The sequence below is a fragment of the Neoarius graeffei genome, chromosome 13, assembly GCF_027579695.1.
Source record: "Neoarius graeffei isolate fNeoGra1 chromosome 13, fNeoGra1.pri, whole genome shotgun sequence".
NCBI classification, from domain to species: Eukaryota; Metazoa; Chordata; class Actinopteri; order Siluriformes; family Ariidae; genus Neoarius; species Neoarius graeffei.
Window position 1 is genome coordinate 64,938,475 of NC_083581.1, and position 27,889 is coordinate 64,966,363.

Consider the following 27,889-nt stretch of genomic DNA (forward strand, 5'->3'; position numbering starts at 1 on the left):
ATTATAAATATATCCTTGGAGACTGGCGTTGTTCCTGTGTCCCTAAAAAAAGCTGTTGTAAAGCCCCTTCTTAAAAAAATTATCTGGATCCTTCAGTGTTAAATAACTACAGGCCAATATCAAATCTACCATTCATCGGGAAAATCCTGGAAAAAATTGTCTTCAATCAATTAACTGCCTTCTTGATATCAAACAGCCGTTTTGATAATTTTCAGTCAGGATTTCATGCCAATCATAGCACTGAAACAGCGTTGATTAAAGTTATAAATGACATACGTCTTAATACTGATGCAGGCAAAACATCGGTCCTGGTATTACTGGACCTCAGTGCAGCTTTTGATACTGTTGATCACAACATACTGCTATATCGACTTGAACACTGGGTTGGATTGACTGGTAAAGTTATCAATTGGTTAAAATCATACTTAAAAGATAGAAGCTTCTTTGTTACCCTGGGAAATTGTTCCTCAACGTCAATGCCCTTGACCTGTGGTGTCCCCCAGGGGTCGATTCTTGGACCATTACTTTTCAACCTTTATATGCTCCCACTTGGGCAAATTATCAATAAAAATTCAATTTTGTATCACTGCTATGCAGATGATACCCAAATTTATTTTGCTCTATCACCAAATGACTATGCCCCCCTTGAATGTCTCTACCAGTGCATCGATCAAATCAATAGCTGGATGTCACAAAATTTTCTTCAGTTGAACACAGATAAAACAGAAGTAATTCTATTTGGAAAAAAAGATGAAAGACTCAGGATTACCACTATTCTTGACACAAAAGGGATTAAAACTAAAGAAATGGTTAAAAATCTTGGTGTTTTCATTGACAGCGAGCTAAACTTTGACAGTCACATGAAAGCAATCACTAAAACGGCATTTTATCACCTAAAAAACATTTCCAAACTAAGAGGACTTATGTCAAAAAATGATCTGGAAAAACTAATACATGCCTTCATCTCTAGTAGGGTTGATTACTGCAATGGCCTTTTCACAGGCCTGCCAAAAAAGACCATCAAACGACTTCAGCTGGTTCAAAATGCAGCGGCGAGGGTTCTCACACGAACAAAAAGAACAGAGCACATTACCCCCATTCTAAGGTCCCTTCACTGGCTTCCAGTAAGCTACAGAATTGACTTTAAAGAATTGCTGCTGGTGTACAAATCTCTAAATGGTACAAGGCCCAATTACCTCTCTGATATGTTGCAGCGGCCTAACCCAATCAGATCTACCAGATCGCAACAGAAAAATTTACTATTAAAACCAGTTGTTAAAACAAAGTGTGGTGAAGCAGCTTTTAGCTACTATGCAGTACATCTATGGAACCAACTCCCAGAGGACATCAGAAATGCTCCTGCTGTTGGCAGCTTCAAATCTAGGTTAAAGACCAAGCTGTTTTCAGATGCTTTCTGTTAAATAATTAATATTTTTACATTTTTTTATAATCTTTACTTTCTCTGCATGTTTTAAATTTACTTTAATTTTATTCTATTTTATTCCGCTGGTTTCTTTTTCTTTTTCTCCCTTTTTCTTTTTGGCATTTTATTATTTTATTTCTACTGTTGTTTAATTCTTATTATTTTCTTTTAATTCTTTTAATTAATTGTTTTAGATTAAAAATAAAATTATTTTATGTAATTTTATTTCTCTATTGTTTACTGTTTTTGTTTTTGCTTCTGTAAAGCACATTGAACTGCCATTGTGTACGAAATGTGCTATATAAATAAACTTGCCTTGCCTTGCCTATGTCTCCCCCCCGGCAGATATCCCCGGCAGGGGGATATAGCTCCGTTTGTCAGTAAACATTTTAGTTTCCGTAGCATAACTCAAAAACTATTAGGAATCGTTTCACGAAACCTCACAGTTATGTTAAGTGACCAGAGGAGTTGTGCCTTTTGCCACTTTGGGATTTCTGTGATTTTTATTTTTTTCCATATTTCCATAGCAACCAATTCAACTCTGGAAAATTTGGAGTGGGGGTTCATGAAGGGGCCGGAATCAGTCATCTCTTGATGACTCTTTGCTTTAATGGCAGTGTGCACTCGAGCTGGCACAGATTTCACAGGTTTGTACAAAAATGTTATGATCCGTTTTAGATCAAATTCATTGACGCGTCATCTGAAAACATGCTTCAACAGAAGAGATTAGGCATGAGGAAAATTTGATTTGATTGATTGACTTGATTGATTGCTTTATTCCGAACAGTAAAGAAGAAGGATATAAAAATAAAAAAAATTAAAAAATACAATAATCAAAACATCGTCATGAACAAACAGAATAGCGTAGCCACAAGGCAGTAACATAATAATGTTCAGAAAGGATTAGGAAGAAGTAAATAACTTATCAAATCCTAACCCTCTATACCACCGCTAATCAAATGTTACTTTCCGCCATAATAAACTAATATATACAAAAGAAAACAAAAGCAACAAACAAAAAAGAAAACATACCAACATACCAAGACATACCAACATGGTATAATATCGACCAAATCAAATCATATATACAGATACTTATGTTATGCATATATGCACACATACAATACATATATACAGTACATACATACCTATACATACACAAAATACAAGAAGACCAGTCACAGACTTGCTCTCAATTTCATCATCACCTATATAGTCTGCCTGTCCTTATTCTCATATATTTTTAGTAACATGATTTTATATAATTTTTTAAGTAGTTTTATGTTGGTGATATTTTTGAGCTCATTATCCAGACCATTCCACAGACTGTTATGCACATACTTTCCGGACTATACGTCGCTCCGGAGTTTAAGTCGCATCAGCCAAAAAATGCATTATGAAGACGAAAAAACATATATACGTCGCACCGGACTACAAGTCGCACTTTTTTGAAGGGTTATTCTATCCATAGAATCTGTGATTCTATCTGATAAGCGGCGCGTGGTTACTGCGCGACTGCATTGTTTATTTAATAAACAAACAGCTGAGCAGTGATAACGCGCCCTTTGCCCTGTAAGTAGCCTAGTCTGATTATTTTAAATATCTACTACTATCTTTAATACCATCACTATCATTATTACTAATAGCCTATATTATTATTATAACTAATATTAGTAGCCTATTACTGATGCATTAATCAGTTTGCTTTTAGAATATTTTTACCGGTAGGGCTTATTATTGCCCCATGGCTCTTTCATCTTTGTTATTAAAGCTGTAGTTATCATCGAGGAGTGTCATTCTTCATTTTTGTCGAATTTTATTTCATCAAATCAGAGGTCAAGTAGACTATAGGTATATCATCTCCAAAGACAGGTACGGTAGTAAAAACAACCGTCTAGTGAAAAACAACAACAACAACAACAACAACAACCGCTCAGAGAAAAAAACAGGCAGAAAGTGCGCCTGCCAGTTAACGTCATATCAGATAAAAACATTATTCAGACCATTAACACCATAACATCAGAGACGAAGAATAAAGTTCATCTTGGAAGGAGAGTTATTTTTAAAAATGCAAAACAAATCATTTATAATAGCCCAGAGAAAAACTGGCTGAATACGTACCGTAACATCAAGTTATTCAATAGCCTATAGGCCGAAAATCAGGGCTTAATTTGAGCCGGAACATGACGGAACAAGATCCGTAACCTCCGTTGTCGGATCCGGCAGCTATTTTCATTTCATTTGGTCTTCCGGCAGCTATTTAAATAGATCAGATCACCTCCGTGACCATCACAAAGGGAAAAAATCAAACAATAAATCTCATCTCATCTCATTATCTCTAGCCGCTTTATCCTGTTCTACAGGGTCGCAGGCAAGCTGGAGCCTATCCCAGCTGACTACGGGCGAAAGGCGGGGTACACCCTGGACAAGTCGCCAGGTCATCACAGGGCTGACACATAGACACAGACAACCATTCACACTCACATTCACACCTACGGTCAATTTAGAGTCACCAGTTAACCTAACCTGCATGTCTTTGGACTGTGGGGGAAACCGGAGCACCCGGAGGAAACCCACGCGGACACGGGGAGAACATGCAACCTCCGCACAGAAAGGCCCTCGCCGGCCACGGGGCTCGAACCTGGACCTTCTTGCTGTGAGGCAACAGCGCTAACCACTACACCACTGTGCCGCCCCAAACAATAAATTAAATAAGTAAATAAAAATTTGTTTAGTGTTCGGTTTTGATATCTGTTGTTGATTTCTCTCCTATGACATCCACAAAATCTATGCAAAAGGGGAAGGGGGGACATGGGGTGTATACTTCCGCTCAATAGAACACCGGGTTTTTTGTAGCTGTTAGCTTGCGCTGTGGAAAAAATGGCAAAAAAAACCCAAGAAAGCTTACTAAAATTTTTAAAATGAATTCTCCAACTTGTTTTGTAAACCCTTTATTTCTTAACTATTACTTGAATTGATTGCACTTATGTTTGCTGGCACTGCTTTTAATGAGCAGGAGAAAAACAGGGAGGGTTCGGAAAATGACTGCAGGTCGGAATCGAACCCGGGTCCCCGGATTTATGGTATGGGGTGGTTCTCCACTATAGTTGCAAATTGGGATATGGACCTTGAGCAAACTGATAAGTTCATAAGGCAGAATTCTGGTAGCCAATTTTGGAGTTTTATCAAAGCATCTTCTTATTGCTCGATATGGCAAAATTCAAGGTCAAAGGTCAAGGTCATTTCAAGGTCAAGGTTGCCCTTGTCTCTGTCAGTACACAAACAGGTCTCTGAAATGCCTAATAAATCCATAATCTCTGACCAAAATCAAAATGTAATTGACCCCAATTACAAATCTGGGCCTTATTATAAATAATTCTATTTGAAAATGTATATTTATCACAATAGAACAATAAATATATGTATTAAAAGGGTGCAGCGTTTGTGTACTGACAGCATGTTTGTGTACTGACATGTTCAAAAATAAGACAACGAAGTTGATTATTTGAGCAGAACAGTCTCATCTCATCTCATTATCTCTAGCCGCTTTATCCTTCTACAGGGTCGCAGGCAAGCTGGAGCCTATCCCAGCTGACTACGGGCGAAAGGCGGGGTACACCCTGGACAAGTCGCCAGGTCATCACAGGGCTGACACATAGACACAGACAACCATTCACACTCACATTCACACCTACGGTCAATTTAGAGTCACCAGTTAACCTAACCTGCATGTCTTTGGACTGTGGGGGAAACCGGAGCACCCGGAGGAAACCCACGCGGACACGGGGAGAACATGCAAACTCCGCACAGAAAGGCCCTCGCCGGCCACGGGGCTCGAACCCAGGACCTTCTTGCTGTGAGGCGACAGCGCTAACCACTACACCACCGTGCCGCCTGAGCAGAACAGTAATAGATTTAATTTTTGAACCTCAAAAATGGCAACAACATTAACCATGTGTTAACAAAATTAGGAACAAAACATAAGAACCTAAGGCAACATTTCATGACACCAATTATAAAGTAGCCTAATTAACATGTCCTCACTTTTCTAAATTTGCCTGTGCTTTTGACAGTCAATCCAAACAATGTCCAAATTCATGACTACACCAGGTGCTGGAGAAATGTCCCAATCACTACACCAAATCTGGGTGATTTTTTACTAGTTGGGTCCATGTACATGTAGAAATCATCATGTGCCTAGAGTTCTTGGAATTTCTGGTGACGGGGACACTCTCAGAAATTGACTAGGCCTAATCAGAAAACCTTTAAAGATATCCTGGTAGGATACATGTACTAGGTATAGGCCTATATACTAGTAGGTTGACAAAAGGGACCGTGAGACATCAAACTGTCATCCTATCAAATTGGTCAATACACTAACACAATAGTCAGTACACAAACAGACCCCGGTGTTAGCGTATGGACTGTTAGTGTATGGACAAATAGTTCATCATCTGGTCACCAGGGTGCAGATGTGTATATGATGCCTGTGCATTGTAGTCTAGTTGAAAGGTCTTCTAACCCACATTCATGGCACAAACATGTTTTCATGACAAAGCTGGGCCTACATCATTCTAGAAGTGTTAGTGTATTGACTGCTATTATAAATTCTGTTAAAAATTGCCATACAAACCTGAACAATGCTGGAAAACTATCACAATATGAAATTCAATGTTTCCCTTCCTTGAACTTGTGGGATTCCCACAATGCACTGCAGTCATCTCATTAGAATAGTTCTGTCCATTTTCCCCAGGTGTCTCTAGTTAGTACTGTTAGTGTACTCACTTAATTACTTGGGACACCAAAAATCAATTTCTTGGCGGGAAAATTTCTGACTAGTATTGGAAATATTTTCAAAATGTGCTTTTCTTCATGCTGCATGGACAATATTGATCATATTTAAATGGGTGACACAAAATAATCTCATCTCTAGCCGCTTTATCCTTCTACAGGGTCGCAGGCAAGCTGGAGCCTATCCCAGCTGACTACGGGCGAAAGGCGGGGTACACCCTGGACAAGTCGCCAGGTCATCACAGGGCTGACACATAGACACAGACAACCATTCACACTCACATTCACACCTACGGTCAATTTAGAGTCACCAGTTAACCTAACCTGCATGTCTTTGGACTGTGGGGGAAACCGGAGCACCCGGAGGAAACCCACGCGGACACGGGGAGAACATGCAAACTCCACACAGAAAGGCCCTCGCCGGCCACGGGGCTCGAACCCAGGACCTTCTTGCTGTGAGGCGACAGCGCTAACCACTACACCACCGTGCCGCCCCACACAAAATAATAACACCAATAAATATTTTTCAGCAAGGGTTTATTTTCCTTCTGGGATGTATGAGACACGCATTTTGGACCCCTTTAGGTACTTCCAGTGAAAAATTCTACCAACACTATTATATTTGAGTGGATAAAATTTAATATCAATTAATTTTTATAATCAATAGGAAGGCATATGAACACAGACACCCTGATTTTATTTAAAGGCCTGGTCTCAGAATACTTGTTAAGTGAGGTGACACCAATTTGCAACTATAGTGGAGAACCACCCTATGGCGCCTTATCCACCTGAGCCACGAAATCCCGCTGGCACTGGTTTTAAATACCCTGCTTAAATCCTTACAATGAGTCATTTAACTCATGTCTTGTGTGATCTGATCTCCAATGATGAAATAAACCGGTTGTGATATGAGTACAGTCTGTTGTTTTAGAAGATAAATTTAATATATAATTTAATATATAGCCTAATAAAAAATATTTTATAACATATCACGATATATTATCTACTATCTGTAACTGTTCGTCACTAAAGCGTTTTCTAAAGCTAGCTGCACACTACGCCGATTTTCAGCGTACCGAGCCAACTGAAGTCGCGAGTCAGGCGTAAAGACTAGTTTTCGATGGTACCGACTCATCTCGCAGCCGATTCGAAAAACTAATCGGGAGCCAGACTGATCGGCGAGAGTCGCTAGCAATAGCCAATCATATCTTTCGCATATAACACGTGACATCATTAAACAATTTCTAGCGCGAGAAATACGTGTTGGTAGCACCTAATGCAGGTATATACTGTAATTCCATAGACTGAAGCTTTATCCATAGACACAGTGGGCTGGAAAGCCACTCTGCTCAAGTTGTGTGGCTGAATTCCAAATCGCTTTAACTCCCCTATATAAGTGCACTATTTAAGGTTGGAAATAATAGCTCATGCAGCCTAGATAGTGCGCTACATATTCCATGTTGTGTCATTTGTAATTCAGCCTGTAGCATCTTCAAGTGTTGGATTTAACTATATCCAATAGCCAATCACAAAGCTATTAAGTTGTCACGTGATATTTAGCGGAATGTTATGATGCTTAGTTCGCATAATCTCGTTTGGTGTCGCTTCAATCGCGACTGCACTCGTCAACAGTCGTGAGTTAGTCGGGGATATGTGCGTGCCCTGTCGGGAGTCGGCTCTGAAATGGGTCGGTTCGGTACCGCATGGATCGGCGTAGTGTGCGGCTAGCTTAAGATCATAATGTCTGATATTTTTTTTTTTTTACACACACAATAAGCGCGTGTGCGTAAAGTTATAGTAAACCACCCCCCGCCTTTTTTTTTTTGAGTCACCGGACCCACCCACCTCCTGCGTTCTGGGACCTCCCACTTCACAAATTAAGCACTGCCTAAAATCATTACATAACTTATTTAAATAACTATAGGCCTATCATTAATTATAAAACACAGGTCAATCAAGTTTATCAAGCTGACGATTTCACTCCAAATCAGCAAATCCATTGAATTCCTCATCCTCAGTGTTGCTTCTGAACAACTCTGCCAACTCCAGCGGCAGACGAAGCGCCGTTTCCTCTTCTTCTGCGTAGCTGTCGTCAGACTCAGCATCAGCTCCAGTTATTCCGCGGTGAAAAAAACCCCAAAACAAAACATATATACGTCGCACCGGAGTATAAGTCGCATGGCCAGCCGAACCATGAAAAAAAGTGCGACTTATAGTCCGAAAAATACGGTACTTTTCAGAGTCGTTCTAACATTTACTCTCTTAAAATTCATTTCCCCTCTCAGGTTATACCCACCCTGCCTTTCCATAAACATATTTTGTACCTCACCCGGAAGAAGGTTATGTCTTGCTTTATACATAATTTGTGCAGTCTTGTGTTTAACCAGATCCGTGAATTTCAGAGTGTGTGCTTTTACGAATAATGCGTTTGTATGCTCAAGATATCCCGTATTACTGACAATTCTTATTGCTCTTTTTTGTAATGTGCATAACGGCTGTAGGTTAGATTTGTACGGTAGGTATTACCCCATATCTCCACACAGTAGCTCAGATATGGAAGTATGAGTGCATTGTACAGAGTATGTAGTGATTTATAGTCCAGAATGTGTCTTGATTTCCCCAAAATTGCAGTAATCTTTGCTATTTTTGCTTTAACATGATTAATATGTGGTTTCCAGCAGATTTTATGATCAACAATCACACCCAGAAATTTTATTTCATAAACTCTTTCTATGGTTATGTTGTCAATTTTCAGTTCAACTTGAGGGTTCAACTTATATTTTCCAAATAACAATCTTTGTTTTACTCAAATTCAATGACAATTTGTTTACATTAAACCACCTTTTTAATTTATTCATTTTGGTTGTGATTGTCTCCATAAGCTGCTGTGCATTGTCCCCGGCGCAAAAGATGTTTGTATCATCGGCAAATAAAATGCATTTCATTATACATGATACATTACATAAGTCATTAATATACAATATAAACAGTTTAGGACCCAAGACAGACCCTTGCGGTACTCCACATGTTATGGGCAAATAATCAGATGCATGATCTCCAATTTTTACAAATTGCTGCCTGTTGCTTAAGTAGCTCCCAGAGGTGGAAAGAGTACTAAAATATTATACTCAAGTACAAGTACTGTTACTCTGATGAAATTTTACTTAAGTACAAGTAAAGTTACCAGACAAAAAATCTACTCAAGTAAAAGTAAAAAGTAGATCATTTAAAATGTACTTTGAGTAAAAGTAAAACATTACTTTTAACAATGGGTGTTTTCTGCCTCCATTGTGTTGTGCAAAAATGAAAAAGAAGAGGAAACAAGGATATATGTACATCTCAACCCAGATGTTTTATTTAAAGGAAGTGTATCAAATTGAATGCTTAGGATAATGCTGCATTAACACTGAGACAAACAAAACAGGTCAATACACACAGTCATGTCGTTTACATCGCCCTGACCACACACAAAGCATTGTACACGAAATATGAAAGTGAAATGTTGCACCGAAATCTCGTAGCTTGCCTGTGTGCACTGTGTGTTATTGAACAATTCAATTCAAACATTATTTGTTTTGCTTAGTATTCCTTTCTGGCCTGTTGGATGTAGAATGGTAGGAGGACTGATCACATCAGGTTGGCGAGCTAACTTGCTTGCATGATTAGTCAACCGAATAACAGACTAGTTACTGTTATGTTACAGTACCAACAGGTTGCTACTTCAACATTAGCAATGCCATCCACTATTTTTGGAATATAACCAGCCTATTGTCGGTTTTACTATGGAAAGGAAACATTATGATCAGGGGCGCAGATACGTTTTTTGAACTGGGAGGGACAAAAAACTGGGGGGGATAAAGCTGCCAGCAAACCAACCCCAACCCCGATATGCCTGTCAAACTTGTTGTGGGTAACCATAGCAACCAAGCTCGAGCTCGCAACCTGTGCAGTCTGCGCAGCTCAACCAACCGAATATCAGTCTTTGTTTTGTTTTATGTGAGTTGTTGCAACTATGTATGTACTGCTGTGCACCTCAATAAACCGAATGGTAATTAGTCTTTTGATTTTTCCGTGAGGTTTGCCTTATGCAAAGAAAGACAGCATAGACGTTTTTTCCTCCCTATAAGTGGGGGGACCGAACGAGGTGAATTTAAATCTGGGTGGGACGAATCCCACCCGTCCCACCCTCTATCTGCGCCCGTGATTAATGACAATACTTACCTCAACATGCTTGCGCAGATTAGACGTCAAATTTTTGTATGCCGCAATGGTTGTCTTCTTGGGCACACATAATCTGCATTGCATAATGAAACGGTCACCCCTTTTCTCTACGAAGCTGAAGTGATCACGTATGTAGGGCCAGGGGTGCACTTTATTACTGGAAGAAATTGCGTTTTCTGCAGGGTCGTCCACCACAGGTTCCTCGATCTTCTCCATGTCCGCAGGGGCGCTTTATCAACACCCGTGGCCCAGGGGCTAGGCCCCTCATAGGCTACCTGTCAACCCTACCCTTACCGTTGGCCAGGAAAACACTCTTATTTTATTTGCAATACGTGTCAAGCATTTACAGTGTAAGCGCGTAATTAGCCTAGAAGCCTACGATAGGTTACGTTTGGCTCAGCGTAGCTGCGCAAGGCCCACGCTCACATCGCTCAACACATCCGACCACAGAGGGAGAGAAGAACACGCGCATTATCATTACAGAGCCGGTTCTGATTATTACCACGGACAGGACAGTGATACTGCGTAACTTTCACGCAGGGGCATGGCCAGAGATAACCACACAAGCGCGCGTGTGCTAATGTAGACCTATGTGTTGTAAACATAAAACACACACACCTACAGACAACTCCTTTTAAAAAATAAAATACATAAAAATAGCTCGGCGGCATGAAAACAAACATTCACTGCAAGACAAGGTGCCCTAGAATCGCCATCAGTTTTTAATATCTATATGGACTTTGTTGTCAGGATTGCACAGCATGAGATATCAAAACTGTACCCAGATACAGGCTTCAAGTTCAGATATTGCATTCCAAATGAGGTATCCACAAGAGAAATGCGTACGAAAGCACGAGCATCAGGAGAGGGTTGCATAACAGAGATTCTATACGCAGATGATCAGGCCATACTCGCTGGATCCATCGAGGAGCTTCAGAATATTCTTCAGTTGTATGATAAGACCTACACCCACTTTGGTTTACAAATATCATGTCAAAACAGAAACAATGGCTTTTAACGTCAATGAGGATATAAAATGTAAACCAAGTATCATTTCCCTTGGCGGCACTAATATTAAAAACGTCCGCACCTTTAAATATCTTGGTTATAATGTCAGCAACTGTGATGAATCCTCACACTTCCTGCATGCTAGGATAAGTGCTGCATTCATGAAATGGAATGAACTGAAACACGTTCTAACCGACCACCGAATACTACTAAAAACCCGTATAAAGTTCCTAGTGGCATGCGTTCGATCTCGCCTCCTGTACGGCACACAGGCATGGCAACTATCATCCAGTGAAATTCACAAAATTGAGGTAGTGTGGCACGACTTCCTAAGGAAAATGATTAAAGGTGAATATAAACGAAATTGCCCCTGACCAAAAGAACACTACAAATGAAGATATAGACTGGAGCTACAAGATGTCCAATGCTGACCTCCGGAAACTGACAGGAACCCAGGATATAAAACTATCCTGCTACGTACAACAACTAAAATATATTGCTCACGTTTGCCGGATAGGCAATAACCAAGTGCAAAAGCAGCTCCTGTTTGACAAAAATGGTTACAAATGGACGAAATGGGAAAATCTGCTGGGCATAGACACCCAACAGATAAGACGTATGATGATGGACAAATCAAACTTTGAGCAACTGCTGCAACTGCTACAGCAGAAGCACCCCTAGACAGGCCCGGCGCCAAGAACAGTTTACTAAGGGGGCAATTAGAAATCGCAAGGGGGCAAATATTTTTCATATAGTGTGTAGTAGTGATGGAGGTCTGATAACGTGTTTCAAACAATTAACTGCGCCAACCACAAAACCACGGCCCCGAAGGTTGCTTTAGTCCGGGAAAATCATGTGGCATATTACCAGGGCAGTTGCGCTTTATCAGCACCCGTGCCCACCTGTTAACCCTCCCCTCCGATTTTCTCACAGACACGCGTTACAACCGGAAAGATGCCAAACATAAAACAACACACACAAACCTACAGGCACGTCCTTTAAATTTAAAATACATACAAATAGCTCCGCGGCATGAAAACAAAACGTCAATGCAAGTCTAAGGTACTTGGCTCGGCGGCCAAAATCATAATTTAAAAAAAATCAACAGACCCCGCGGCTGCACCAGTAATAGCCTTCCTGACTCGCACCGAGTCAACGCTAACCACTTAATCCACGATCCCAGTTTAGGCGTGTAGGGGACTAAACACTCTGAAGTGATGAATTTCACCCCCGCTGCATGGGGGGTGACGTCAGCGACACATATTCTTACGCTATTTGCGCACAAAGCGGACCATATGTGAACACATACACCAACATAAACGGAGATAAACTTAGCCTACAAAGAAAGAAAATGGATTCACAATATTGTGATTGAATTCGTTTAATTCGGTGGGGGAAAGACTACTCCCGTAAACTGACTGCATATTGCAGGATATTGTAGAGACAGTGCACTTGTAAGTGTACATGTAAAACCCCCGCCCGCACGACACCTCCCCTTGTCCTTATCACAGGTCTGTGTGTGCGCGGCTGTGTCAGCATTTCACACATACACCCACAATAACTAGTAGTCCCCAGTAGTTAGGATTGATACATATGTCTAAAACAGGGTTAATATTAAATTCAGGCTTTTTGAAATAATCCTACCTTAATACAGTTGAATTCTACGATTGCAACGTAAGAATCATAACAACCAATCAGATTTGTTCTACCATGCCAGTTTTAGTAGTGATTTATGTGAAATGTATTTTTGTGCAATGCGCAACCACTTAATATTTCGTATTTGAAAATGCAAATTATTAATACGTCTATAATACATTATATTTTAATAAGAAAACAATTAAGTGATCTGAGTCTCCGTTGAGGGGGCGGGGCTGTAGCCACGAGGGGGCGACGCCCCCTTTCGCCCCCCCCATGGCGCCGGGCCTGCCCCTAGAGAGTTTAACTTTTGACAGGGGAACATGATGATGATGATGAAGGTACTTGGCTCGGCGGCCACATGAAATGTAAACACCATGGACAGCGGCCAAACTCATAACTCTGCAGACCGAAATACACGAAACCAAGTCCTACTAGGGTCTATTTTACCGATCTATGTTCAAGCATCATGCAAGTCTTCCTTCTCCTTGAATAAGACCGTGTATTCAACTGCCTTTTTGACATGACTGCATTGAAATACCACTTGCAACAATATTTCACGCACTCCATCAAGAAAAAAGTTAAACATGATGAACACGGGCATACTGTTTTGAGCATACGATTTTTTAAAAAGAAACTAGCTACATCAAAGTCCTTCAATAAACCCATCCTTTAGCGCAAATGAGCTTAACCTAGTTCAAAGCATGACGCTAGCAGTAGCTGCATAAGGCAAAATCATGTGGGCCTTTCGTCAACAACAAGCCATGGCGGGCAAACATTAATAATCAAGTGTCCTTACCTTAAAACGTTGTCTTGACCACAGAACTTCTCAAGTATTTCACTTAAATCCACACGGGTTAACAACAAACCCAACACAGCTAGCAAGAAATATGGATCTGCGCTAGCTTTGTATTGCTATTCCCCTCAGTATGCTTACTCTGTCTGCTGCCCGAACTGTGACAATTATAGGCTACAATCTTTTCATCAATTTCTTCAGTAGATGCCGTTTTAGACATTTTATTATCCCCATCGAAATATGCTATTATACTAACAGGATTATAACTCAAATCACATGACACGTATTCAAATCACAACTGATTTATTTTACTGTTGGACAGATCATAGCATATCTAGCCTAGCTGCACATAGCCTAGCTGCTGGTAGGCTGATAACTGATAAGTAGCTGATATTCTGAACAGATTGGTGATCCTTACCTTAAAAAAGTCTGTGACTTTAGGCAACGATTCTATCATTACCTGCATCTCTCTCTTTTTTTTCCTTTTATGCGCCCCGCTAACATGTGAACGCTTCATCTTTCAAAGCCTCTAAATTTGTGTCTCTGCAGTCTGCAGTCTTTGGCGCGCTTTCGTGCATGACGTTACATTTTGTTCCATTTTATTCTGGTACAGTTGTGGGTGTTCGTTTCGCGAACCACATCCACCATGTCTCTTACAGCAGGCTACTGTGCGCTCATTTATTTCTAACCTTATTTCTATCTGTACATTAATGTAGGCCCACGATTCCGACAGTTTATTATTTTATTAATATTACAAGGCCCCTGATTGGCTGTGGCCCAGGGGCTTGAGCCCCCCCCCCCCCCCTTAAAACGCCGGTGCATGTCCGCCATCGTCTGTGTGAGACTCGCGCGCGCGACAACTGTCCTTCCCGTGATTCATTTCCCCTTCTCCGTTTTAGCCTTTTTATTTATTTATTCATTTATTTATTTTTTACTCAGTAACGGTTGTGATGTAAAATGTACCGAAGTACACTACTTAAAAGAAAACATACTTAAGTAAAAGTAAAAGTACACTCTTTAAAAATTACTTGAAAAAGTATAAGTACACAAAAAAGCTACTCAAGTACAGTAACGCGAGTAATGTAATTCGTTACTTTCCACCTCTGGTAGCTCCTCACCCAGTCCAAACCCACCCCTCTGATACCATACCTCTCTAATTTGTTGAATAGAATGTCATGATTTATTGTGTCAAATGCTTTCTTTAGATCTATAAAAATTCCCATAACATGTTTTTTATTGTCTATACCATTTGTGATTTTCTCGATAAGTTCCATTAATGCCAGGGTTGTTGATCTGTCTTTCCAGAATCCGTATTGACGATCAGCTAAAAGTTTGTGTTCTTCAATGAAGAAGTTGTCTAGTTTTGCTGTGAACAGTTTTTCGAGGATCTTGGAGAACTGAGAGAGTAAAGAAACTGGCCTGTAATTTGTGTAATGGTGTCTATTAGAGGTCTGCGCGGGTCGGATTTTTCAGTCCCGCTCCCGCCCGCATTGTGCAGTCCCACTCCCGCCCGCAAAGAATTATGATTTTCAGTCCCGCTCCCGCCCGCACCCACAAAAAAATTATGATTTTCAGTCCCGCTCCCGCCTGCCATATTTTGTCCCGCTCCCGCCCGCAAATCCCGCATGATGCAGACGTTCACGTTATTTCTCAGGAAAGTTCTTGTCTTGACACAGCGTGATGGTGCCCCGCCCCCTACTTTGAGTGGATTTGAGCATAAATATCTACAGCTCACGTTTGTTATTGTTTACCTTATTTCTGAATTCAGCATGTAGTATCTCTAATAATAATAATTTGTGCTGTCAAACGACTAAAATATTTAATCGCAAATCACACATTTTTATCACATAAGAAACCATTCTGATTCTCTGATCAGTATAAAAAAGTGAATGGGCTTGCTTTGTACCAATGGTTGTTTTTTTTTTTTTTTTTAAATGTAAAGCAAAACTAGTAAAAGAAATGAATTGATTTCCTGCTTGCGTTAGTCTACAACTTTAATCAGAGAGACATGTTACACAGTGACGGTTGACTCAATGCTATCCCAGAAATCCTTCCTGTAATATGCAAATTTGGCCGCCTCTGATTGGACAGCCAAATTTGCATATGTAACCCTGTGTAACATTTAAAAGTCAGTTCATAAAAATTAGTATATGTATATTAGTTTTGTTAAAGAGTTCATAATATTTAGGTTGAAGAAAAATGTTTTGGATAAAACATAAATATATGTACAATTTAATAAGTTACGCTACTTACAGAAAAAATAAATAATAAGAAATAAATAGATATATGGTTAAAAAGGTCTGTTATATAAAAGATGAGAAATTGATTTGAGCACGAGTGTGATTACTGTGAAATCTAACTTTTCCTTTAAGTTGTACGTCAGTCATTTGATTTCTGTGTTGTCATTGGTCAGAAGCAAGTAATCAGCCAATCCAATTCATGCAGTTATGTTGGAACGGGGCGGGAAGTTCACGCTGTGGTTTTAAGCGTAGTTGAACCGGAGAGTGACGGAGCGTTTTTTCAGTCAGAGTCCTGAAGGAAGCGAAGGAATTGTGGGAAACATTTTGAGAATTATCATCGAGGACGACTACCCGTGGTCCTGTGTGTAATATGCTTTTCTGTGAACTACAGAAGGAGACGGACGCTGTGAAAACAAGATTGAGACGAGTTTTGCTGGTGGATGGACCCTGCTGTTTTTTTTCTTTCCCGGACTTGGATGCTGCATGCGGACTGCAACTTGTGGACTGTGACTGCCCTCGGCCTCTGTGGTCGCCATTAACTATCCTCTGCTATCCCTTTTGTCCCTCATTTGGATTTGTGAGTACCTTACTGACTTTGACATTGCACGTGCTTCTTAGTTTATGCTCTTTTTTGAGTGAAGTGACCGAAAAGTTTTAGGTCTCACCGCACCCGAGCTTCGGCACAGGCCTGCAACCTGAGTTTGGGGTTATTTGGAGTGTGTGTGTGGGCCCACGGGTGAATTTTGAGTTTATTGAAGTTAAAGGAAATTGAGACCAGGGACATTTTATTTTAGTTTTGGTTTATAGGGTATAAAACCAGAGTTCCTAGAACCTGACGTACACCGTGTAAAGAGACCCTGTACTTTATTTTATTTTTATTTTTGCGTTTGAAAAAATTCTTATTTACTTTTTTATAACAGCTTTCATTTTGTCTTTTTGTAAATAAATACCTGTAAAGGTTTTGGTTTTTCTAAAACAGTGTGGTGGTCCTTACTGTAAATTAGTGAGTTAGTAAAATTAGAATAACTTTCAGATATAAGGGGTAAACCTTTTACTTTACGAACTCAGGCCCAGTCTCCCTCAGCATTTAGTTATATTGGTAAACAGGAGAACCTGGGTTACATAAATGGAGGCACCGCTGGGATCATCATAACATAAACTAAATACTAGACAACTAAAAAGTAACTGGACCCCACCACTTTAGCAGAGCTTTAACGTAAGAGTAACATGCGGAGCAGTAATTAAAACAAACTATGATAATGGCAGGCCAAACAAGCAGTCCATCACAACTTGAGCTAGTTAACTGGTGTAAAGGAGAGTCAGTAGATGTCAAACATGCCCTTCTATTATATGGAGTGCCTAAAGGTGTTTCAAGGGAAGATATTGAAGAAACAGCAGGGACTATCAAAGCTTTGGGGAAAGTTACAGTTAAGGGAAAAATGTTTCACCCTCAACAACAATCCCTAATGGTGTTTTGTGAGTGTCGTGAAGAGATAGACCCTTCCAAAATCCCACCTGAGATAATGCCCATAAGTGGTGGCAGTAGTTGGAAAACAGTATACTATATTGAGCCCCAGCTCGATAATTTTGAAGATAAATTGCTTACCTTTCTACAGAGTGAGGGGAGAACCTTAGAGGACATCCAGGGTCTATGCACCCCCACAAAAGAGGGTAGTAGCAACCCAGAAGCCATCATTCGTGCAGTCGGTGATGTAATGAACAGAACAAATAAACTGTCCGACAGCCACTCCTACAGACGTTTGAGGACATTTTCCGGGGTCCGTCCCACCCCAGCTGGAGAGGAATCCTTAGACAACTGGCTGGAGCAAGCCACACTCTTAGTAGAGGAAGGTGAGTGCTCAGACAAAGAGAAACGACGTCGGATATTGGAAAGTCTCAAAGGGCCCGCCTTCGAGATCATTCAAGCTGTGCGCCTGACTCAACCTGATGCTAGCCCGTGTGAGTACATAGAGGCTATAGAAAGCATTTTTGGTACAGTAGAGTCTGCAGAGGAACTATATCTGTCGTTCAGAGCTCTCCACCAACAGCCTGGTGAACGCCTGTCTGAGTTCTTGCGAAGATTAGAGAGATCCCTGGTCAAAGTAGTACAAGGAGGTGGTTTACCAGTCAGCGCTGCTAACAGCGCTCGGTTAGAGCAGCTTATTAGAGGATCCACCTCTGAACTCATGTTGCTCCAGTTAAAAATCAGGGATCGATGCAGTAATCCCCCTACCTTTTTGAACCTGTTAAGAGAAGTGATGGAAGAGGAAAGTCGCCAGTCAGCCAGACAAAACCAAGCAGCACCGATGCGTCACCAGCGTGTACGCACTATCCAAGCAGGAAAAGAGAAAGAACCTGTTTCAGTCTCTCAGAGTGAACTACAAGCTCAGATTCAAGAGTTGAGAGCTCAGTTAGAGGAAAGAGACAATCCAAGGCTCCCGTTGCCGTCCAGTGAGTCTCTCAGAGGCAAGGAAAAGCAAAGCCAAAAAAATGATTCACAGACTGAGCTACAGTCACTAAGAAAACAAGTGAAAGCCCTAGAAAGTAAGATGAGTGTAATGGCAGTGACATACACATCAGACCCAAAACGAGAACCCACATTGCTGCCACACAGATACAAAGCTGCTCCAGGTTCCAAGCCCACTCATTCCAAAGTGTGTCCTCCTAAAGACAGTGATGAGTTTTTCTGTTATAGATGTGGGGAAAATGGTCATGTAGCTACCCGGTGCATTGCACCTGAGAACCTCCAGAAGGTCATTAGAAAACTCATACGCTTAGTGCGAAGTTCCCCTGATGCCAACAAAGAGAACCCACAGCCAGTAACCGAAGAGCAGTGTGTAGCTAGAATCAACAAGATTGAAGTCCCAGAGAATAACCCTAACCTACCGGAGGGTCTGGTAGGTCCATCATTTATTCACACCATCAGAGTCAATGATGTGGCCTGTGATGCTCTCATAGACAGTGGGTCCAACGTGTCTATTATTTTTGAGAACTGGTATAACAAACACTTACCAGACGTCCCGATAAAACCCCTCTCTCGCCTCGGACTCTGGGGGCTCGCTGACACAGAGTATCCTTACAAAGGTTACGTCGTGGTAGAGATGGAGTTTACGGAGGAGATCACTGGTGTGTCAGGACGTGTAGAAGTGCTTGCTTTGATTTGTCCTGAGCCAAGAAACCAACAACAAACCCCTGTGCTGGTTGGAACCAATACCTCACTGTTCCGTCGCCTATGGGAGTTGTTGAAGACAAAGGGTGACAAGAACATTGTGCATTCCATGAGAATTCAGTCTGTATATGCCCCTGTTAAAACCCAAGAGCAATTAAAGGATGAAGTTTTGGGACAGATAAAGTGGAAAGGACCTGGTCCACTCTCTATTGCTCCCGGTGCAAAGTATTATGCAACCTGCAAAGTAGAAAAACAGAGTGCCCCATCCAAAGACCTTGTGCTGATTGATGCACCCACTTCCCAGTTACTCCCAGCCGGTGTGCTGGTACAGCCCGGTGTGCTCTCAGATGCTGACATAGACAGAAATAGTTTCACTGTGCTCATTCAGAATGAGTCAAAAAAGACAACTTCAATACCAGTGGGGACTGTCATTGCGGAGATGTATGCTGTGGACACGGTTACCCCAGTACAGCCTTCGGACCTCACAGCCGAAACTTTGGACCCAAACCTTTTCGATTTCGGGGACTCCCCAATCCCCGAAGAGTGGAAGAGTCGGCTCCGGCATAAGTTGTCTGAGAGGCGGAATGTTTTTTCACTGCATGAGTGGGAGGTTGGTTTAGCCAAGGGGGTTAAACACCACATACGCTTGCATGACCCCAGACCCTTCAGGGAAAGGTCGAGGAGACTAGCCCCTGCAGACACTGATGATGTGCGGCGGCACATACAACAGTTGTTGGCCGCTGGAATTATCACAGAGTCCCGAAGCCCCTACGCTTCGCCAATCGTTGTAGTCCGCAAAAAGACTGGGACTATAAGGATCTGTATTGATTATAGGACACTCAACAATCGCACCACACCAGACCAGTACACAATGCCACGCATTGACGATGCCTTGGACTCTCTGTCAGGCAGCCAATGGTTCTCTGTGTTAGACTTACGCAGTGGCTACTACCAGATAGAGATGGCTGAGTCGGACAAAGAAAAGACGGCGTTCATCTGTCCTCTCGGGTTCTATCAATTTGAGCGTATGCCACAGGGAATCACAGGAGCACCAGCAACGTTTCAACGCTTAATGGAAAAAGCTGTTGGAGATATGCATCTTCTAGAAGCCCTGGTGTACCTGGATGATATTATTGTTTTTGGCAAAACACTTGAACAACATGAGCAACGTCTTCTCAAGGTACTGGATAGACTGGAAGAGGTCGGATTGAAAGTTTCTATTGACAAATGTCAATTTTGTCAGCCTCAGGTCAGGTATGTGGGTCATATTGTTTCTGCAAAGGGCATAGCTACTGATCCAGAAAAAGTAGCAGTAGTAAAACATTGGAAAGAGCCTACTCACCTGAAGCCACTCAAGTCCTTCCTTGGATTCTGCAGTTATTATCGGAGGTTTATTGCCAACTACTCTGCCATTGTTCGTCCTCTCTCCGAACTCACTAAGGGTTATGCCCCCACTTGGCAAGACCCTAAGTCCAAAAAGACTGACTCAAGCAAAGCCTATTTCAAACCATCAGAGCCCTTTGGAGAACGGTGGACTCAAGTCTGCCAGGAGGCTTTTGAGCAAATCCGTGACTGCTTGATTAATGCCCCAGTGCTGGCATTCGCTGATCCCACAAAGACTTACATCTTGCATGTTGACGCCAGTATGAATGGGTTAGGCGCTGTCCTAAACCAGGAATATCCTGAGGGCCTGAGGCCAGTAGCGTTTGCCAGTCGGAAGCTTAAAGACTCCGAGCATAACTATCCAGTCCACCAATTGGAATTCTTGGCCTTGAAATGGGCTGTCGTGGACAAGTTTCACGATTACTTGTATGGTGCCAAGTTTATTGTAAGAACTGACAACAACCCGTTAACATATGTGTTGACCTCCGCCAAGCTGAGTGCAGTCGGACATCGTTGGCTTGCCACCCTGGCCACCTACGATTTCACCATCCAGTATCGTCCTGGCAGGCACAATATTGACGCTGATTTTCTGTCTCGACAGTACACTCCAAAGGAGGGTGAAGAGTGGACTAGTGTTCCACCTGCTGGCATTAAAGCCCTCTGCAAGCGAGCCTGCATCAGCAAAGAGGCAAATGTGCCTGACAGACTGGTGGATCAGTTGGGAGCTCCCGCCGCAGCGGTACCAGAAGCCTATGTGTTCCCCGTTAACCTGAGCCTAAACACTCTTGATCAGCTGAGCCCGAAAGAGATTCAGGCATCACAAGATATGGACCCAGCAATTGGGCCATTGAAAAAGGCAATGGAGAACAATAACAAGCTGACTCATTTCAAAAATGACTCACCCGAGACGGTGTTGCTGCTACGAGAAAGTCGCAAGTTGGAATTAAAGGATGGATTGCTGTACCGCATAAAAGAAAAAATGTGTGGAAAGCAAATCAAACAACTTGTCTTGCCAGTAAGATACCGCCCTATGGTGTTACGGTCTCTACATGATGAGTGCGGACACATGGGAGTGGAACGCACTACTGAACTGATCAAAGACAGATTTTATTGGCCACGGATGACAGCTGAGGTTGAGCAGTACATTCGGACCTGTGGAAGATGTGTTTCTAGGAAGACACTCCCTCACCAGGCCTCGCCTTTGAATCAGATAACAAGTAATGGTCCTTTAGACTTAGTATGCATTGACTTTTTGCAGATAGAGCCGGACTCAAAAGGTGTTGCCAATGTGTTAGTAGTGACAGATCATTACACCCGTTATGCGCAGGCATTTGCTACCAAAGATCAAAAGGCTATCACTGTTGCAAGAGTATTGTGGGAGAAGTATTTTGTGCACTATGGCTTACCTGCACGTATACATTCAGATCAGGGCCGAGATTTCGAAAGTCGTCTGATTAAAGAGCTTTTGTCCATGCTTGGTGTCCGAAAATCGAGAACATCCCCCTACCACCCTCAAGGGGATGCACAACCAGAAAGGTTCAATCGAACACTTTTAGCAATGCTCGGCACCTTGGACACTGTAAAGAAACAATGTTGGAGTCAGCATATCACTTACCTGGTGCATGCATACAACTGTACAAAAAATGATTCCACGGGATACTCACCGTATTATCTCATGTTTGGAAGAGAGGCAAGGTTACCCATTGATATCTGTTTTGGAATCTCACCAAATGGTGAAAGTGAGTCATCTTACCAACAGTACGTTGCCAGGATGAGGGAAGAGTTGCAAAAAGCCTATCAACTGGCATCTGACGCTGCTACAAAGAGTCACTTGAAAAACAAAGCATGCTATGACCACCGTGTGCGAGACTTACCTATGATGAAAGGTGACAGAATCCTCATTCGGAATGTGGGTCTAAAAGGCAAGCATAAACTTCAAGATCGATGGAAATCAACACCATATGTTGTTGTAGAGAAACTGCCCAATCTGCCAGTTTACAAGGTCAAACCAGAGCATGGCACAGGTGTGGTCAAAACTCTCCATCGAGACCATCTTTTGCCCATTGGTTATATGGTCAGGATATCCAACCCCTCAGATCATGCCAACCCCACTCAGAGACCTGTCACGAGATCACAGCATACACGGCAACGTCCACAAACAAGTAAGTTTGTTGATCCAGCAGAAGAAAGTGACGCAGTTTCATCAGATGCAGAGTATGCAACTGTCCGCAATCCTCCAGATTTTGACGTAGATGAGGTCAGGAGACAGCTGGAGATTGTAAGTCACAACTCTGTGGAGGGTGAGAGTAGTGAAAGTTCTGAAGAGGATGGAAAATCTGAGGCGGAAGCAAATCAAAATCAGCCCAATACAAAAACGGAGGATGAGGAATTGTCTGAAGATGCTGCACTTTCTCATTCAGACTTTGAAGTACCAGACACACATGATGAGTTTGTGGAAGAACAAGATTTAGAAGGGGGGGCAAGCTCACCCCTATTGAAGAAAGCCAGACATGATAGAGTATCTAAAAGTGCAAGAAGTGAAAGTGAAAGGTCTTCTACCTTCCGGAAATCTCTGAGGAAACCAAAACCCCCAGTGAGATTGACCTATGAAAAACCTGGTTACCCCTCTTGTGAGCCAGTTACCATTATGCACCATGGTATGGTCATTCAACTCAAGCTAAATTCTCCAAACCAAGTCAATAATGAACTGAGACAAAAATGCAAAGAATCCAAGAGGTACACAGAAGATGTGAAAAAACGTCATACTTCAAGGTTAAAGACAGACAACAGGTGTGATGAGGACATCTACACAGTCAGAAGGGGGAGGGTGTAACCCTGTGTAACATTTAAAAGTCAGTTCATAAAAATTAGTATATGTATATTAGTTTTGTTAAAGAGTTCATAATATTTAGGTTGAAGAAAAATGTTTTGGATAAAACATAAATATATGTACAATTTAATAAGTTACGCTACTTACAGAAAAAATAAATAATAAGAAATAAATAGATATATGGTTAAAAAGGTCTGTTATATAAAAGATGAGAAATTGATTTGAGCACGAGTGTGATTACTGTGAAATCTAACTTTTCCTTTAAGTTGTACGTCAGTCATTTGATTTCTGTGTTGTCATTGGTCAGAAGCAAGTAATCAGCCAATCCAATTCATGCAGTTATGTTGGAACGGGGCGGGAAGTTCACGCTGTGGTTTTAAGCGTAGTTGAACCGGAGAGTGACGGAGCGTTTTTTCAGTCAGAGTCCTGAAGGAAGCGAAGGAATTGTGGGAAACATTTTGAGAATTATCATCGAGGACGACTACCCGTGGTCCTGTGTGTAATATGCTTTTCTGTGAACTACAGAAGGAGACGGACGCTGTGAAAACAAGATTGAGACGAGTTTTGCTGGTGGATGGACCCTGCTGTTTTTTTTCTTTCCCGGACTTGGATGCTGCATGCGGACTGCAACTTGTGGACTGTGACTGCCCTCGGCCTCTGTGGTCGCCATTAACTATCCTCTGCTATCCCTTTTGTCCCTCATTTGGATTTGTGAGTACCTTACTGACTGACATTGCACGTGCTTCTTAGTTTATGCTCTTTTTTTGAGTGAAGTGACCGAAAAGTTTTAGGTCTCACCGCACCCGAGCTTCGGCACAGGCCTGCAACCTGAGTTTGGGGTTATTTGGAGTGTGTGTGTGGGCCCACGGGTGAATTTTGAGTTTATTGAAGTTAAAGGAAATTGAGACCAGGGACATTTTATTTTAGTTTTGGTTTATAGGGTATAAAACCAGAGTTCCTAGAACCTGACGTACACCGTGTAAAGAGACCCTGTACTTTATTTTATTTTTATTTTTGCGTTTGAAAAAATTCTTATTTACTTTTTTATAACAGCTTTCATTTTGTCTTTTTGTAAATAAATACCTGTAAAGGTTTTGGTTTTTCTAAAACAGTGTGGTGGTCCTTACTGTAAATTAGTGAGTTAGTAAAATTAGAATAACTTTCAGATATAAGGGGTAAACCTTTTACTTTACGAACTCAGGCCCAGTCTCCCTCAGCATTTAGTTATATTGGTAAACAGGAGAACCTGGGTTACACATATTACAGGAAGGATTTCTGGGATAGCATTGAGTCAAGCCTACCGTCACTGTGTAACCTGTCTCTCTGGTTAAAGTTGTAGACTAACGCAACAAGTAAATCAATTCACTCATGGTTCTCTTACTAGCTGGGTGTGAACTGCAAATTATTAGTGTGATCAATGGCAAGTTTAAGATGCTATTTCTCACTTAATCCAGCAATCTAACTTTCTCTGCAAATTTAGGCATCTTAAAATGTTTTTATTAATGCCAAATAAAATATCCATCACAAATTATATATGATAGATATAAATTAGTAATTTATAAATTTTATTTCAAGCACGTTTTTAGTTAGTGGGACTGCAGTTTATCACCACTCCCACCCGCGCCGCATATGTGCACTCCCGCTCCCGCCGCATATGTGCACTCCCGCTCCCGCCCGCATATGTGCACTTCTGGTCCCGCCCGCGCCCGCAATGAGCTTTCAAAATTTGTCCCGCGCCGCACTGCTTTGCGGCGGGTCCCGCGGGACTCCCGCGGGAGTGCAGGGCTCTAGTGTCTATCCCCACATTTATATAAAGGTATAACTTTAGCTATTTTCATGTTGTTTGGAAACTTACCAGATTGAAAAGACACATTACATATGTGAGTAAATGGTTCTGCAATTTCTTCAATAACTTTTTTTTTATTAAACTCCTATCAATATCATTCCAGTCAGTGGAGGTTTTGCTTTCACTACTCCTTACAATGTCTATGACCTCTTTTATGCCAACTGCACCAAGGAATATAGGATTTCTCTCCCATTGAGCAGCCTCCGCCCCGCCAGGTGTGTCTGTATCCTGAATCTTTTCTGCCAGATCTGGTCCCACATTTACAAAGAATCTATTAAAACCATTTACCACTTCCTCCATATTATTTATTGATCTGTCATTCTCAATATAATGATCAGGGTAGCTTGTGTTTTTATTTTTAGCTCCATTCCTAATAATACTATTCAGAACATTCCATAGCCCCTTCATGTTATTTTTATTACTATCTAATAATTTATTATAATATTCCTTCTTACATGTCCTCATAATGCTGGTTAATTTATTCTTGTATTTTTAACCCCGCCGACAGTAGTCGGAGGGGTTATTATTTTCACCTGCGTCAGTCTGTGTGTGTGTGTATCTGTCTGTCTGTCTGTCTGTGTGTCTGCAAGATATCTCAAGAACCAATGGATCGATTTGGACCAAATTTTGTACATGTGTTGCCAATCACCCAGGAAGGAAACCATTAAATTTTGGAGGTCAAAGGTCAAGGTCATGGCAGAACTTCGAAATTTTCACCCAATGTATTTTAATAGGGAAAAGGCGGGGTTTGCACTCGTTAGAGTGTCCCTGTCTAGTTTATATTTAATTTCTGCCTCTAAGGTTCTTTTTTTTTATGAATTGTCTATACAGCGTGTTTTTTTTTTTAAGAGGCATTTTTTAATCCTTTGGTGATCCATGGACCATTTGCTTGTTTTTGTCTATCATTGTATTTCCTTACAGGACAGGTTTTATCATAGTGTTTTAAATACATTTAGAAATCCACTGTATGCTTTGTCAATATCTTCTTCCTCATATACTACTCTCCAGTTCTGTTTAAGTAATTCACTCTTAAGTGTTCTTGTTTTCTTCGGTTCTTATCCGTTTGTATTTCAACTGATTCATATCCTTAGGTTTCCAGTAATTACAGTGATAGACAATAAATACAGGCAAATGGTCACTGATGTCATTGTATAAAAGCCCACTTTCTGTATTATTTTCCATACTGCTTGTAAATATGTTATCTATTAATGTGGCACAATGAGAAGTAATTCTACTAGGTTTGGGGATTTTTGGGTATAAACCCATACTGTACACTGTATTTATGAAATCTGTCATTTTATGCTTTTTTGGATTAAACAGATCAATATTATAATCCCCACAGATAAACACAGTCTTCTGCACTGAGTTAGAAAACATGTTTTCCATCCAGTTTTCAAAAATATCAATACTTGATGCTGGAGTTCTGTACAAACAGCTCACAATTATATTTTTTGCTTTTTCCATACAAATTTCCACTGTAATACATTCCACCAGATTATCAACAGCTGCCGTCATACTCTCCACCACCTTATACTTCAAGCCTTTGTCCACATATATTGCCACACCTCCTCCACTCTTTTTCACTCTGTTTATATGATTTAGATCAAAATCTGACCTTTTGTACAAAAGCACGGTGGTGTAGTGGTTAGCATGGTCGCCTCACAGCAAGAAGGTTCCGGGTTCGAACCCAGTGGCCAGCGAGGGCCTTTCTGTGTGGAGTTTGCATGTTCTCCCCGTGTCTGCGTGGGTTTCCTCCGGGTGCTCCGGTTTCCCCCACAGTCCAAAGACATGCAGTTAGGTTGACGTGGGGCGGCCTTGGGCTGAGGTGCCCTTGAGCAAGGTACCGAACCCCTGACTGCTCCCCGGGCGCTGTGTGGCTGCCCACTGCTCTGGGTGTGTGTGCGCGCATGTGTTCACTGCTTCAGATGGGTTAAATACAGAGGATAAATTTCACCGTGCTTGAAGTGTGCATGTGACAAATAAAGGTTGTTTCTTCTTCTAATTTCACATGATCAAGATCATATGGTAAATCTGCTTCAATTTAAATAGGGACCTAGAAATGGAACAGAATCTTGAATATTTAATATGCAAAATATTGAAAATGTACTTTTTGTTTTAAATATTTATTAAAAATTCTAAAAGATTTTATTTATTTATAATTTTAAATGGAAGTTAAAAAAAAAATCTCAGATTTTCAACATGGACTCAGACTTTCAGACCCCATTGTGTCTGCATAATCTGTTACACAAGTGCATAACAGTATAGAGTTACAGTGCCCTGCAAAAGTATTCATACCCCTTAAACTTTTTCGCATTTTTCCACCTTACAACCACGAACTTAAAAGTTTTTTATTGAGATTTTATGTGATAGACCAACACAGAGTAGCACATAATTGTGAAGTGAAATGAAAATTATAAATGGTCTTCAAAATTTTAAACAAATAAAAATCTGAAAAATGTGATGTGCATTAGTATTCAGCCCCCCTGCGCCAATACTTTGTAGAGCCACCTTTTGCTGCAATTACAGCTGCAAGTCTTTTGTGGTATG

The 27,889-nt window shown here is 41.2% G+C and overlaps 1 protein-coding gene across 4 annotated transcripts in view; it reads right to left on the reverse strand.

Annotated features, from left to right (window-relative positions):
- Positions 1-27,889, reverse strand: part of atp13a2 (ATPase cation transporting 13A2) — a 106,947-nt gene that overhangs the window by 39,373 nt on the left and 39,685 nt on the right. The gene's annotated exons all lie outside the window — the stretch shown is intronic.